The following is a 13,433-nucleotide window of genomic DNA, read 5'->3' as shown; positions in this document are numbered from 1 at the left end:
TTTTACTTTCTAGTCATTCACTGATATCAGGCTCTATGCTATTACTCCTATTCTTTAGAGCAGAGTGCCATGGCTCCTTCTTGGCCTAGTTATTAGTCAATGTGAATCAGCCATTGATTCTTCTTTGTTATTTTCCAGAAGAAATCACAGACCCAATACTGGAGTAGAACTTAAATTCCGAACCTAAACCATTAGATCATTTTTCCAGCGTAACTTCTATGCTCTGCATACTTTCATCTACTTGATGTTTGCATGGGTCTATATTTATTTGTAGCTATCTGTGTGTTGAGTAATTAGTAAGTTTGGGCTCCATTTTTATTCATCTTATTCTAATTTTAATATGATTTTCTCCACTAGCATCAATGGTGTTACATCTTCATATATCAACATAAGAATTTTATTATTAATACATAGATAAATATTGCATGGATTATTTAATGCATTCAGGAGTTATTTAGGATTTCTTCTTATTTTCATTAAAGAAAAACTACTTCTAAGGTGCTTCCAACATTTCTATTTGTTCCTATATTGTTTTAAGGTGAAACGTCTTAATTGTGTTTGTGAGTTTATGCCATTATTAACACCACAGGAAAACAAACAACTCAAAGCCTCAATGCTTAATGGAATAAATTTGTATCAATGTAAACAATCCCTTTCATTAAGAATACTTGCTGTCAGATAAGTGGAGATACTAAAGCATCTAAACCAATTTCTTAAGAAATTCTGCATAACATCTTCTTTCAAACCTTAGTGCTCTACTAAATTAGCAATCTGAAAGCACAAATCTGTAGGATAAATTCCAACATAAAAATGTTTTTGTAGAGTACTGCACTGTCAGTTTGCATCTTCATGGCTATAGCATTTTGTTTTCTGATTTACTTACTGTACCTTTTTAGATATATAGTAAGAAATAATAAGATAACTACAGATCAGATCTGCTGGTTACAGCAGATAGCTTTATCAGTGCTTTTGTATAGAAATCGTACCCTAAAAATAACAGCATATAAATAGTCTTCTAATATCTGCTTGTAATGTTTGTATACACTTATCTTTCTTTTCTTTTATATTCCTAATTAGTTGCAGTTATCTTATATTCAAGTAGACAAGCGATAATCATAAGAATTCATAGTCTGATGCTAATCTAATATTTGTCAGTTTTACAGAAGGTTACATTATTGTCTTTCCCAGCATTAATTTAAAAGACCAAAATAAGGATCTTACTGCTTTATATACATTAGTTGCTCTACTCACACTTGTAAAATTTACAGGTACTTCTTTGAACCAGAGAGATGTTAAATCACCTTCTCCATTTAAGAACATCTCTGTTGTGCTCTTTGTTTTTCAACATTAATTATGCTGATGATAATTAATGAGCTTTCAGTGTAATCAGGAGAAGGTCCCCTCTGCAACGTCTATTCCTGTAAATTATCCAGTGCCAGGAAGTGTTGCATAGCCCTGAGGCCAAACTGCATGGACTGTTCATAAAAATCTTTCCCCCCACTTCTCCTAGCTGCATGACCAAATGTCATTGGTCGTTGTCATTAGTCATTTTGGGAATGACTCTGGCCTGTGCAAATCCGCCAGATTATATACAGAAATTCGTTTGGAGAGTACTATTTGGTACAGGTCAGGGTTAGAGTTAGGGTTAAAGGCATGCTATCATTTCAAGAGTAAGATGAACAATTTCTGTTAACCTGCACAGATGCATATTGGTTTATCAGTATGGATTCAAACCAAAATTTTGTGGGTTTGGAGACATACTAAGATACCTGAAAGAGTCTGTAATCCATAAAAATGAAGTTACAGGGAATTCATTTGAACCCAGCTCCAAGGATCAAACAATTACTTGTTTTTTTCCAGAAAAACAGAAGAATTTTTTTTCACGTCCTTCTCATCCCCACACATATCCCTGTAGAGATGATAGAGATGACTGTGCAACTAATCTGTTTTTGACCCCTTCTGAATAACCTTGTATAAAGTAAGGACCTGTCAAAAATTGATTTAAAATCAGTTATTTCTCCCCAGGGAGCCTCATGCACTAAGTCTCTTAGAGGATATTAATCAGTTTCATGATCTGTAAAGGTCCAGCCTTGTTATCTATTGACTTTGGACTAACTGGGTGTTCTTTAAGGCCTACGTCACGTCCTTTTTTGTTAGAAAAAGAGGCAAAGGAGAACAATGAGATAATCACACAGTACTTCTGCTAAAGTCTGTTTATCTACGTCAAATTTCATCCAGTGATTGAGCCTTCCAACTCTGCATTTTTTGATTATACCCTTTTTGACACTGCACAGTTCTATCTTCTCCTGTCTGCAAAATTAAAATACTCTCTTGACTTAAAAGAAAAGAAGTTTCCATTTTCCTCTCACCTGCACTGATTTAGCATGTCATGAGGGTATTTTTTCTCATATTTGGAGAAAGGCTGAATGACCAAAGATGAAGCAAAAGCCATTAATTCTTAAAGGCCATTCACCTTCTGGCAATTCCATCATTTATTGCTCTTCTTTACTCTTCTCTGACCTCACTTTTGTACTGCTTCCTCTCTTGCTTTTCCATCTCTTGCTTTTCATTGTTTTTTCTCCTTATTATTGTTTTTTTATTAAAAGGATTCATACAAAAGTTCTGGCTTCTGCATAACGTGAAACTATATTTTATGCAGAACAAAATGATAGAAATTATATTAAGTAATAGAGCCCTTTAACTACGTACAGAAATTGAATTTTCTATCAGTGCTGTTGGTGAAAATGATATTATCTTGTTTGAACTACAGAAAGGAAGTCAGCAGCCTACAGCCTGACACCTACTTAAACATGACTCATCAGCCTCTCTTTCATGGACATTTGATTTTGTGTATCCAAAAATTAGCTGCATTTCCCACAGCAAGCCCAGAACTGCCCACTAAAGCTGCCAAGTGCAATATGGGTTACAAAGAGAGCTGGTTGTCTAGATTGTGACTAAATAGTTTCTGACATGGGACAAAGGCTGGCAGTGGAGTGCCCACACAAGCTATTTGTATTCTGTACTGTGCATCCCCAACAACCACTATACTAGTGTAACAGTGCCACTGATTAGCTTCAGATTTTCATTTATGCTTAGTCAGAATTATGTATTTGTGCTTTTTTTTCCTTGCCATTGGCCTGTCTCTATTAACATTAACTTGGAATCGTCAATAATTTACTTTACGCTTTATGAGATGAAAAATACTCCAAAAATCTCTTCCTCCCTTCTCTATCAGGCAATTAAAACATTTGTTTAGACAATCCATAGAAGCTAGTTTTTATTCTCAAGCAAAATGAAAGGCCTATTAAAGAAAATTAGATTTTTTAAAAATGGAATTCCATTTAACAATTTCTTCTAGTCATTTAATATCAGGCATTTCAAGTGTTCTACTTGATAGGTAGATTTATTTTAATATCCAGTAATGATTAACGATCACTGATGGGCACTATTGTCAATTTTAAATAATGTTATTAACATTAAATTGACACTTTCAACCAATAACTCCTTACAAGTATTTAGCTCCATAAACACTTCCAAGAACTTTTTAGATGTTCAGTAATTTTTTTTCCAATATGAAATATACTTACTAGCAAAATTTTTAATAGTTTTTAAATCTCTTCATTACCTACTTGGTACTACAAGCTTACAAATTCAGACTTCTTACAAGCTGCAATATTCAACTTAACAAATACTGTATCTGATAGGCAGCGTACATATAAAGCTACCACAGCTGAAAAATACCTCATTTGTTCAATGTGCCAAGTGAAAAAGAAGATTTAGAAAACCATTATCTAATTGTTACTGCTTAATTATTAAAATTACATTATTAAGACTTTTTTGCCCCCAACAATAAAACACATTGAAACATTGATACCTACATCGCTTATGACTCTATTGGTTTTCAGTAAAACACTTGGCATTTTTTTCTGCTATTAAAGAGTAAATTCTGAAACAAGAGGGACTATTAATTACTCATTCATTTTATATCAAAACATGCACTTAACACAATTTTTTTGTGTGTGTGGAAAAGCAAAAACTGGCAGACAAATAACTCATAAGTGACACTAATGAGAAATGGGAGATGGAGTGGAAAGGTTTTAAATGTGTCCCATTATTTAGCAGGATAATTAAGAGCACAGCTCTAGCATGGCATTTTATTACAGAAATAGGTAAGATCCCATCTCACTGCAAACAGGTGTTGTAATGAAGCAAAGCGAGATCATTTTTTATGAGGTTCTTCTGGTCCAAAGAAGATTGCAGATTTATTTTAAGCTACTTTAATTTAGAAGTAAGTACACAGATCTTGGGAAACAACAGGGACAGTAAAATATGATATGTAAAACCATTTCCAAAACTGTTGATTCAAGTTCTCCCCAGAGAAAAAGAAAATATGTTTTCTCTCACACCTTATAAATATTGTTTGCTTTCTCACAAATAATGTTTGGCTAAGCAACTGTTATCAAACTAAACTCATTATACGCAAAAGACATTACAGCCTTAATGTAAATGAACCTCCATGACAGATTCTTTACAAGAAAAATAAGGTTTCTGATATTTCAATTCATCATGAAGCTTTAAACCTCCATAAATATTGCCAGTGAAATTTTGTTACAGACCTCGCACAGTTTTACAGTTTTGTCATTAACATTTGCTGTCAAGCACTGCAAAATACATTGTGATCAACAGAAGATCTTTAAATTGAGTGATGCAATATTTACAATGGTGTAATTGTAAGAAACATCTAGGCTAATACTTGCTGTTTGGAAATTTGAATATCATATACATAACGTAGAGGGGAGAAAATTGTACTACTTGATTACCTTTATCACAAGCTCTTTTATGTATCACTGCAAACAAACAAACAAAACTTATAGTGAAACTGTGGGGCTGCTTTTTTTGGAGTGCAGGTCTTTTCAGTTTAAGGTTAAAATACATTAGTATACTAAAAAAAACCTGTAACTCCTGTCTTTCAAATACAATACCTGGGAGAAAGTAATCCATGAAAATGACAGAACACACAGGAAATCCTTGGCAAGCTCGTATAGAATAGTTTGAGAAGCACTCATGCTGATACCCAAAAAGCTGTACTGTGGGACAACATGACTTGCATCATAAAGGTTAAACTTTCAGAAATGTCTGTAAAATGTGGAGGTACACTATAACCTGTGGAAGTGTAAGAAGTGGATTTTGACTGTGTTACTACCTATTTTTATTTTTTTTTAGGTGAGGAAAACACACACAAAACCACAACCAAAAAAGATGGCTTTTTCAACAGGTTATACAGCAGAAAACACACAAATAGAAGATATCACATGAGACAGGCCAAGAAATAGATTACACAGACTTTCACTACAGCACTGACCTGGTAATAGACACATCGAGCCACAAGATGGGATGTGTCATCCTCTAGTTCAGCACCCATATGATCTTGGTGTGAGGACAGCAGATTGTGGTTTTTGCAGTGTGGTAACGAACTTTCCCTGGAAAAGTAATACTACTGAGACTGTGCATTTCATTTCTGAAACAATCATTTGGATATTTTGTGTAATTGCATACCTAAGAGCTTCAGTTATCTGCAAATAGAACTTTGAAATTTATTTTCACAATAAAACAGAAAACTAAAGAACCATTTCCCAAATACTTCTAGGGAGACTAGAGTGCAGCAAAATGCTTTTGAAAGTAGATAAAGTAATTTTGTTCTAATTTTGAACAAATATTAATGTAACAATATGATAGGGCCTATTTGTGCACTTACTAGAAGCTTTCAGAAGCTTTTGGTGGCATCAGTGTTTTCAAACCATTGTAAGAAAGCAGAACCCATATATATTATCAGGTTTTTTTTGTTTATTTTCTCATTTTCACCCCTCTTGATTTCTAGGGTCAATAACTACTGATGGACAAAATAAGGAAAACTGTATAGAGCAGCAACAGCAGCTAATAACTATAGAAATGGCTGGAATATCATCAAACCCCAGAAAACTTTCTGAACCTGGGAAACACAAATTCAGAAGCTCATGATAGCTTCCTCTTTTTCTATTTCACTTTATTCACTGGAGTTTGAGATTCGTTACACTAAAAATCTAAGGAAGTGAGGTGTTGAGATGAAAAAAGGAGGGAGATACAGAACGAAAGAACTGTGGAAATTGGAATTTAAAGCATAACTAATATAATTTGGCTGATTTTGCTGCAAACCTACTGGAAAGAAAAAAAAGAGAGTAAAGTTCTACAATATTTAAAAAACAGCTTCCTGAGATGGTCCTGATTTTCTATCAAGCTCATAATACTTGAAAGAGCTTGAAATTAATTGTCTAAGGTGATTAGACAAGAAGTGATGATGATGCATGCTATGTGATAACCTGCAGCTTCTTTTACTTCTTACAAATAGGGGAATCGGTAGCTCTACTACAAAGGAAGCAGAGATGGAGGAGAAAAAAAACTTCAGTGTATGCATTGCATTGAGCAGCACTGCACTGAACACTTGCCTCTTCATCATGCATTTCAAACAAAGGTATGATAGCATTTTTGGCCATTTCCTTATCTTGTGCAGTGTGAGAATTTCTGTCTCTTATTTACCAATGCTTTACAGGAAACACTGCAGAGACTTGAATATTTTAGACTTTGAGTGCACATTAAGACTTTTCATCCCAATTTAGGGCAATGATTTCACTAAGTAGGAAGTACTGTAACAGTAATTTTTAACTTGTTTTACATTTTATGCCTCTATTCCAGACTTCTACTACATGTTTTTCCAAGACTAGCAGCTGTTATTATGCTGAAGTGACTCTGAGAAGTTTTAAAAACTTATTTCATTTTCTACCCAAACCTTTTGTTGTGAGCAGCCAGGTGCTGGCAGCAGCAGCAGGACTGGCTCTCTGAGGAGAAAGGCCCAGCCTACCACAGCCACTTCCACAGCTGAGCCATCAGCAGAGCTGCTGTGCGAATGTTCCAGAAAAGACTAAATGCTGGAGAGCGGGACAAAGGAAAAGCAGAAACAAGTCTGCTAACACTGAGGCCAGAGGAAAATGGAATGGGGAGGAGGAGAGCACTGAGTGCTAAGAGCAGAGGCAGCCTAGCAGCCCATGGAGCCTGTTTTGGACACTATGGGCATGGGTAAGTGATCCTCCTACATTTACCTTGGCCTATCAGCTTTTATTTATTTATTTTTTCCCCACTGATTTCATGAGGAGGGGAACAGAGAGGAGTGTTGTCAGCTGGCCAAAGTCAATGCAACCACACCTGCCTTGTTCACCTCCTCACAAACTGTTTCATCTTGATACATTCACTTCACCTTTTAAAGCCACAACCTTGTATTTCAGCCAGCAGTTCCCCGTGAGTCTTGTTTTCAGTTCTTCAATGCAGACCCTAGCACTGTAAGGACAATCTTTTACCTGTTGGAGCTGAGAGAAAAATCAGTTTCAAAGGTCTCAGCTCCACTTTGTAACTCATTAAATATGTAGGTTGTTCCAAAAGCAATGCTTGTGATTTGTTTCAATGGAAGCTACAACAGACACGTTATTATACGCGTTAGGAATCTAGCATCCTCTGCCACTTTAAAAGCTTGAAATGATAGTGGCTGAGAAGAAATTTCTCTTTGTTTGTAGTTAATGTTTTGGTTCACACTTTACTACACTCTCTTGCTATCCATTAAACCTGCTGTGAGCTATAGAGAAAGTATCAAATTTTGTCTGTGGAGATTATAATAGTCTAAAATTTTCAAGTTATTAAATTACTTCATATTTTGTGCAGTCATTTATTCTTAACATAATAGTTAGCAGTAATGACTTTTTACTAATAAACATATAATTATGGCAAAAAGTATGCTAATTAGCTTTGATAGTACAGTAGATTTGCTGGAAGGTATTAACCATTTAAAGCTTTAGAACTGATTGGCAATTTCTGCCATCCATTCTTTCTTGTGAAGCGTGCTGAGTTTAAAATAAAAGTGTACTGATTTTTCTAATCTTTCTATAGGGAACAAAAAATATTAGGGTTCTGAATTAGTCAAATATATGTAAATTACTTGAATTGCTAATGTAAATTGCACTTAAATATTTTAGCAATTAAAAAAATAACATTTACTTATTGATGGTTTGCGTTATATAATTTTCTATAATAATGTCAAAACATATTAAATTGCAATTGATGTCATGATAGTTGTAACTCAAAATACAAAAATGTTTGAAAAAGGTATTACAAAATTATACATTATACATTACATAAAAGTGACACAAGGACAAAAACAATAATGGCTCTATTATTCAGCTGTATATATAACTATTTCTTTTTTTATAAAAAAATACCCCAGACTCACCAGGAAATCAAACAGCCAAAATTGACTCCCACCAGCTGCTCACAGTTACTTAAGGCCCTACCCATTAGGAGGCTTCTCTCAGCTGTGGCTCATTTATTTTTCTCCACATACTCCTTCCATATCAATGACATAATTCCAGTTGATTTATACGCTGAGGTGACACACTTCATCAGGTTAGATTAATTCACCAACTCCTGTGCACTATTATAGGCAGTTTTTGGCTCCATACTTATGGAGATAGTTGGACAGTTAAGGTTAGCATTTGACATGACAAAGATTAATTTTTTTATACTTAAACACACATTTCATTCAGTGGTCACATGTAAAGAAAGAGAACATAGGCCCAGTCATAAAATTGTAGTTTTACAAATGCATAACAAAACCAGAATATTTTTGGTTGAAGTTTAATGAGAGTTTGCAGTTCTAGCCTTCGTCAATAGGAAGGGATAAGGAGAGGAGAAATGTTTTCTTATGTTCTCTCTGACATTTACAACTACAAAGAAGTCATACAGTTTTCAGGAGTCTCTGGGTTAGTAAGTTTGTTTTTATATTATATTATGTAGTATATACATCTAGAGTTTTTGTGATTCGCCTCAATTGCTTTCAAAGCTCATTTTCCAGCTAATCCATGTTTCTTTACTGTATGGCACTGTTTCACTCTTGTCCAGCATGTTCAGTATTTCTTCACATTGCTAGAGGTGGTAAGAGATTTACTTGGAATTGCTGTTTTTCTCTATATAGAATTGACAGCACTTCTTGCATTCTAACTCTTTGATTAACAAGGAAGGTTTCAGCATCACTCCTTTCAATTATCCATTATAAATGGAGTATGAGCAAGTAAGTAGCAATCTTTGAAATACTTACTAGTCAGACCAGAATCTTTACTCCTCTGTGCACTGTTACTTTTTTTTTTTTCTCCTTGGCCATCACACAGCACCTCAGAGTATGTATCTCATTACAGATTTTACTGTATTTCACAGAAAATAGGGCTCAAAAGAAAGCTAACAAGCAGAATAGAATTGCTCTATGTGATGAGGAACTGAGAAAGAATTACCATAATTTCTGTGAATTTCATCACTGAACTAGAAGAAACTGAAGAATTTTTAAGAAGAAAGTATAGCTAGAATTATTTTTAAACGCTATATATTTTTTGTTTGTTTGTTTTCATCATTTGAGTAAGATAGAGTGTTTTGGAAGATGGGGTTTTCTATGATCTGTTGGGAATAGTCTCATGCAAAGCTGCCTAGGGCTTTGTGAGGTATATAAATAGGGTGACAAGTTACAGCTAAATTTAAGAGAGAAGATGTCAACTTAAGCTTAATGCTTTAAATCTTGTTACTTACACAATTCTTATGTGATACATCTACAGATGAGATCAATGGAAATTGAAGTTCCTTCATTATAGAAGAGAAATTGCTGTTGGTATATCATTTTTCATTAAAATCTGGTGTGTATCCTTCCCAAGTGTTTTGCCAGAAAATTTATATGACACTCCAGTTGAGCTATGATTACTGTTATTTTTTTATACACAAGGATTTGTGCTGGGAATAAAAAAGAGAAGTTAATGCACTCCTATAACTGTTTTTCCATATCTCTATCCATATCCAGTATTTAATAATTACAATTACTTAAAGCACAAAAAAAGGACAATTTGAGGTTATTGTTAAAATGTAGATGATTCAACCTGAACTCTTTCACGAAGATTGTCTACATATGATGGAAGATCAGTGTACAAGAAAGTTACATTGTAAATAGATTTTTCATATACAAGCCTATGTAAATAGAATTTCTACAGCACCGAAGTCTAATTGCTTCTCCCATTTCTAACAATCTGGTACATATCAACTATATTTTTACATGTGATAAAGAACATGATTATAAGTATGCCTGGTGCTCTGCATACAAATATTTTTACAAATAAAAGTCTATGAGTATAAAGCGTTCATTGCGTGACAGCACAAGATTCTTCTCAGCATTCGCTAAATGAATTTTCTCACCTTCTCTGTTCCTAAAATAAACTGCTCTTCACACCTACTACACACTTTTCACTTTTCCTAAATAGTTTCACACACTGCCTATGCTTACTGTCTTTGTTTGCTAGCCTGTAAGTCCTTTTCTCACTGTGTCCAGCCACCGTGATGACTGCTGATTCATTTGATAAAACCTTACTCGTCATTTACTGGTATTTCTCCAAGTAGGATGCACTACCTAACCTTGCCGTTTTTAATCCCCCATTTAGTTGATCTTGTTTCCAACATTTGTTGCCACTAGAACTCTGAACCTACCCAATTTGCATTTTCATATGATCATAAATGCCTAACAGCTCGAACCTGCTTACCTTGCACTTTTTCTATGTTTACTCTTATCTGCAGTATCTCATTAACAGCACAGACCACAAGAATTCAGCAATAAAAACAGACTGTTCATATAAAGTAGCTATAATAATGGCACTCTGTCTTTGATTAACACATCTTTTCAAGGTGTCAAAGTAATACTTATCCATAAACTTCTGGTTCCTCGAGTTGCTTCAATGTGACTGAACTCTGATCCTTATTGTGTCAATTTGTCCACATTTCTCTGTATCATGGGTTTGATTACTGCAGACATAAGGTTTGATGCTGAAGAATTCAGGAGCAATTAGTGTGCTGCAAGCTTAGATATTGGGAAGCGTTTCAAAAAAAAGAATTGCAGGCCACACTATTTATCAACTTACCAACATTAAGATATAAATTGAAATCAAGTCCAGCTCGTATTTATTGTTGTTTTCATTGTTACAAATACAAGATCTTCACAACTGGCTTGCAGATAGCTACTAACTGTCTTGGACCATTATCTTTTGTTTCCCTTACATTATTCAGCAATTTTTATATTTTAATGTGGCACAGAGAGTGACTTTTAACCGGGTCTCTAGCAATTAACTATTAGATAGATATGTGTAATATACTCAGCTTGAGTGAAGTTTTAGCTAAAAATAATAATAATAGTAATAATAAGTACTAAAATAATGATAAGTCAGGAAGTAGACAATGAAGCTTGAAAAGAAGACAAAAGGAAGTAAAAACTTTCTTAGCTAAATTTTGTTACAAAGATGATATAAAATATAACTAAACTCTGAAACAATTTCACCTATGGCTTGGCCCAGTTTCTAGACGAGTGCTGTGAAAAAAAGAGCATTTAAACTAGCCTATCTAAAATCTATTTCTATTAAATTACTGTACATGTTTTAATCAAACAATATCTAAAATTTCTTCTAGAAAACAGAAGATTTTCATAATTGTTCATCATCATCTTCACTGTATCCACTTTTTTAATTGCTAGGAAGACAAATTATTATATTAAAAACTTTTAGCAATTACTTTAATATTCTTCAAAGCTTTTCCCTCCTTTTTTTGGTGCAGACCCCCACGAAATGTTAAGATTCAGAGATCTTGCCACTAGAACCTTCAATTACAGATAAACTAGCTATCTTTAACCTCTTCCCTGTTATCCAAGATTCTCCTTAAATCATGAGACCTGTAGAGTATGGGACCACTCTTTGCACAGAAAATGCATATTTGAGCTCGTCCTTAAATACCAATTCTCCAGTGTTTCTGTGAGATTTTGAAGTATGGGGAAAAGAGTCCTGAAAAACAAACAAAAAACCTGGGCACAATAGTTGAGTGCTGGCATTGTGGCAGAATATCTTGCTCTCTGTTTCCAAAGATTTCATTTACGTTCCTTTAGCCTAAGTAAGTATAAAAATACTCTTTCACATACATGTAAATTTAGAATAGCTTTTTCCTCACTTGACATTTATCAACATTAAATTTCAACTATCATTTCCCTTGTCAGTTGTTTTGTTTAAATGTCTTGTTGAAAATTTCTCCTTCAGCCAGTTGAAGGTTTGCATGTCATTCACTACATGCAATGACAGATTTAAAGTCAGTAATTTTGCAAATTACTTTTAGATGCAACATGAAGTAAAAATTTTACATTAAAAAAAAATATATATGTTTATTCTTCAACCATTTGTGTGTTTAACATCCACAAATAGCACAAAATTCTGCAGCTCTTTGTGACTGGTCTTAGCATTCGTAGTATCATCAAAAATCTTGTGTTTTTTCAGTATTTACATTTTTTTTACAAGTGATGATTAGAGTATGGGCCCAATACAGGCTCTCCCCATGGAATCTTATGGTCACTACCTCCACAAAGGATACTGAAAATTTCCCACTTCTTACCTTCCAAATATTTATTCTCCGTGACAAAATAAAATAATAATAATAATAATAATAATTAATACTATCTTGCAGCAGCTCACCTTCTTTAGAAACATTTGCTTATCAAGTAACTTTCAGAAATCCAAGCAAATTAATTCAATAGCACCTCCGTTTCCTGTAACACCTTGACACTTGCAATTGCATAAAAAGTACTTTACCAATTATTTTTGATTTAGTTTGTCCAAAACCAGATGTCATTGAATGTAGTGACAAACTTCATCATCACACATGACCTGTGAAAAAATTAGAGATGTAAATAAATAAACAAATCCAGTTTTTAATTTTATTTATTTATTTTTGTCTTACATTACACGAGCTTTACAAACAAAAAGAAGGGAAGTTATTTTTTATTTTTATTTTTTTATATTTCTGATCTTTATATCTAAACATCTGTTTTGAAATTTCTTTTCACTTTGAATTCTCCAGGTTAGCAAAATATCTGTCAACACATTTCCTTGAATAAAAACCAAAGACCTGATATTTCAGACTTGGTTATTTAGAAGTATAAGCTATTTTTGGTAAAAACATTACCCTGAATTTCAAAGGGAATAATCCATTCATATCTGAAAAACATAAAATGTTGAAGCCAAATTGAATTTTTCAAACTATTTCTGAGTTTTAATATTCATCTTATTAAGTCTCACTTTCAATTTCAATAAATCTATTTTTTTATAATTAAAAGCAGTAGCGTTAATGGAAACTAATTTGAATTTCTAAAAATAACTGTTTCTATGAAATGACTATCAATCAATCAATCCCTTTGAGATAAGAGCCCTATTTTGTCCTGATAGCATTACTGGTTTTATGGTATTCTCAGCTGAATTAGTTTGTTTCCTGCAAAAATGGACTTCCTTAAAATGCTG

At 33.7% G+C, this 13,433-nt stretch overlaps 1 long non-coding RNA gene across 1 annotated transcript in view; it reads right to left on the bottom strand.

Moving 5' to 3' along the window:
• LOC104912170 overlaps window positions 1-9,958 on the bottom strand; it is a 52,085-nt gene extending 42,127 nt beyond the window's left edge. The window contains exons 1-2 of the long non-coding RNA XR_004160646.1: window positions 9,655-9,958; window positions 5,363-5,480 (exon numbers count right to left, since the gene is read on the bottom strand). This is a non-coding gene — a long non-coding RNA (uncharacterized LOC104912170). The remainder of the gene's footprint in view (window positions 1-5,362; window positions 5,481-9,654) is intronic.
• Window positions 9,959-13,433: the final 3,475 nt, after the last annotated feature.

This window comes from Meleagris gallopavo, chromosome 9, assembly GCF_000146605.3.
Source record: "Meleagris gallopavo isolate NT-WF06-2002-E0010 breed Aviagen turkey brand Nicholas breeding stock chromosome 9, Turkey_5.1, whole genome shotgun sequence".
In the NCBI taxonomy this organism is placed as follows: domain Eukaryota; kingdom Metazoa; phylum Chordata; class Aves; order Galliformes; family Phasianidae; genus Meleagris; species Meleagris gallopavo.
Note: the sequence above shows the minus strand (reverse complement) of the source record. Positions and strands in the feature narration are given on the sequence as shown.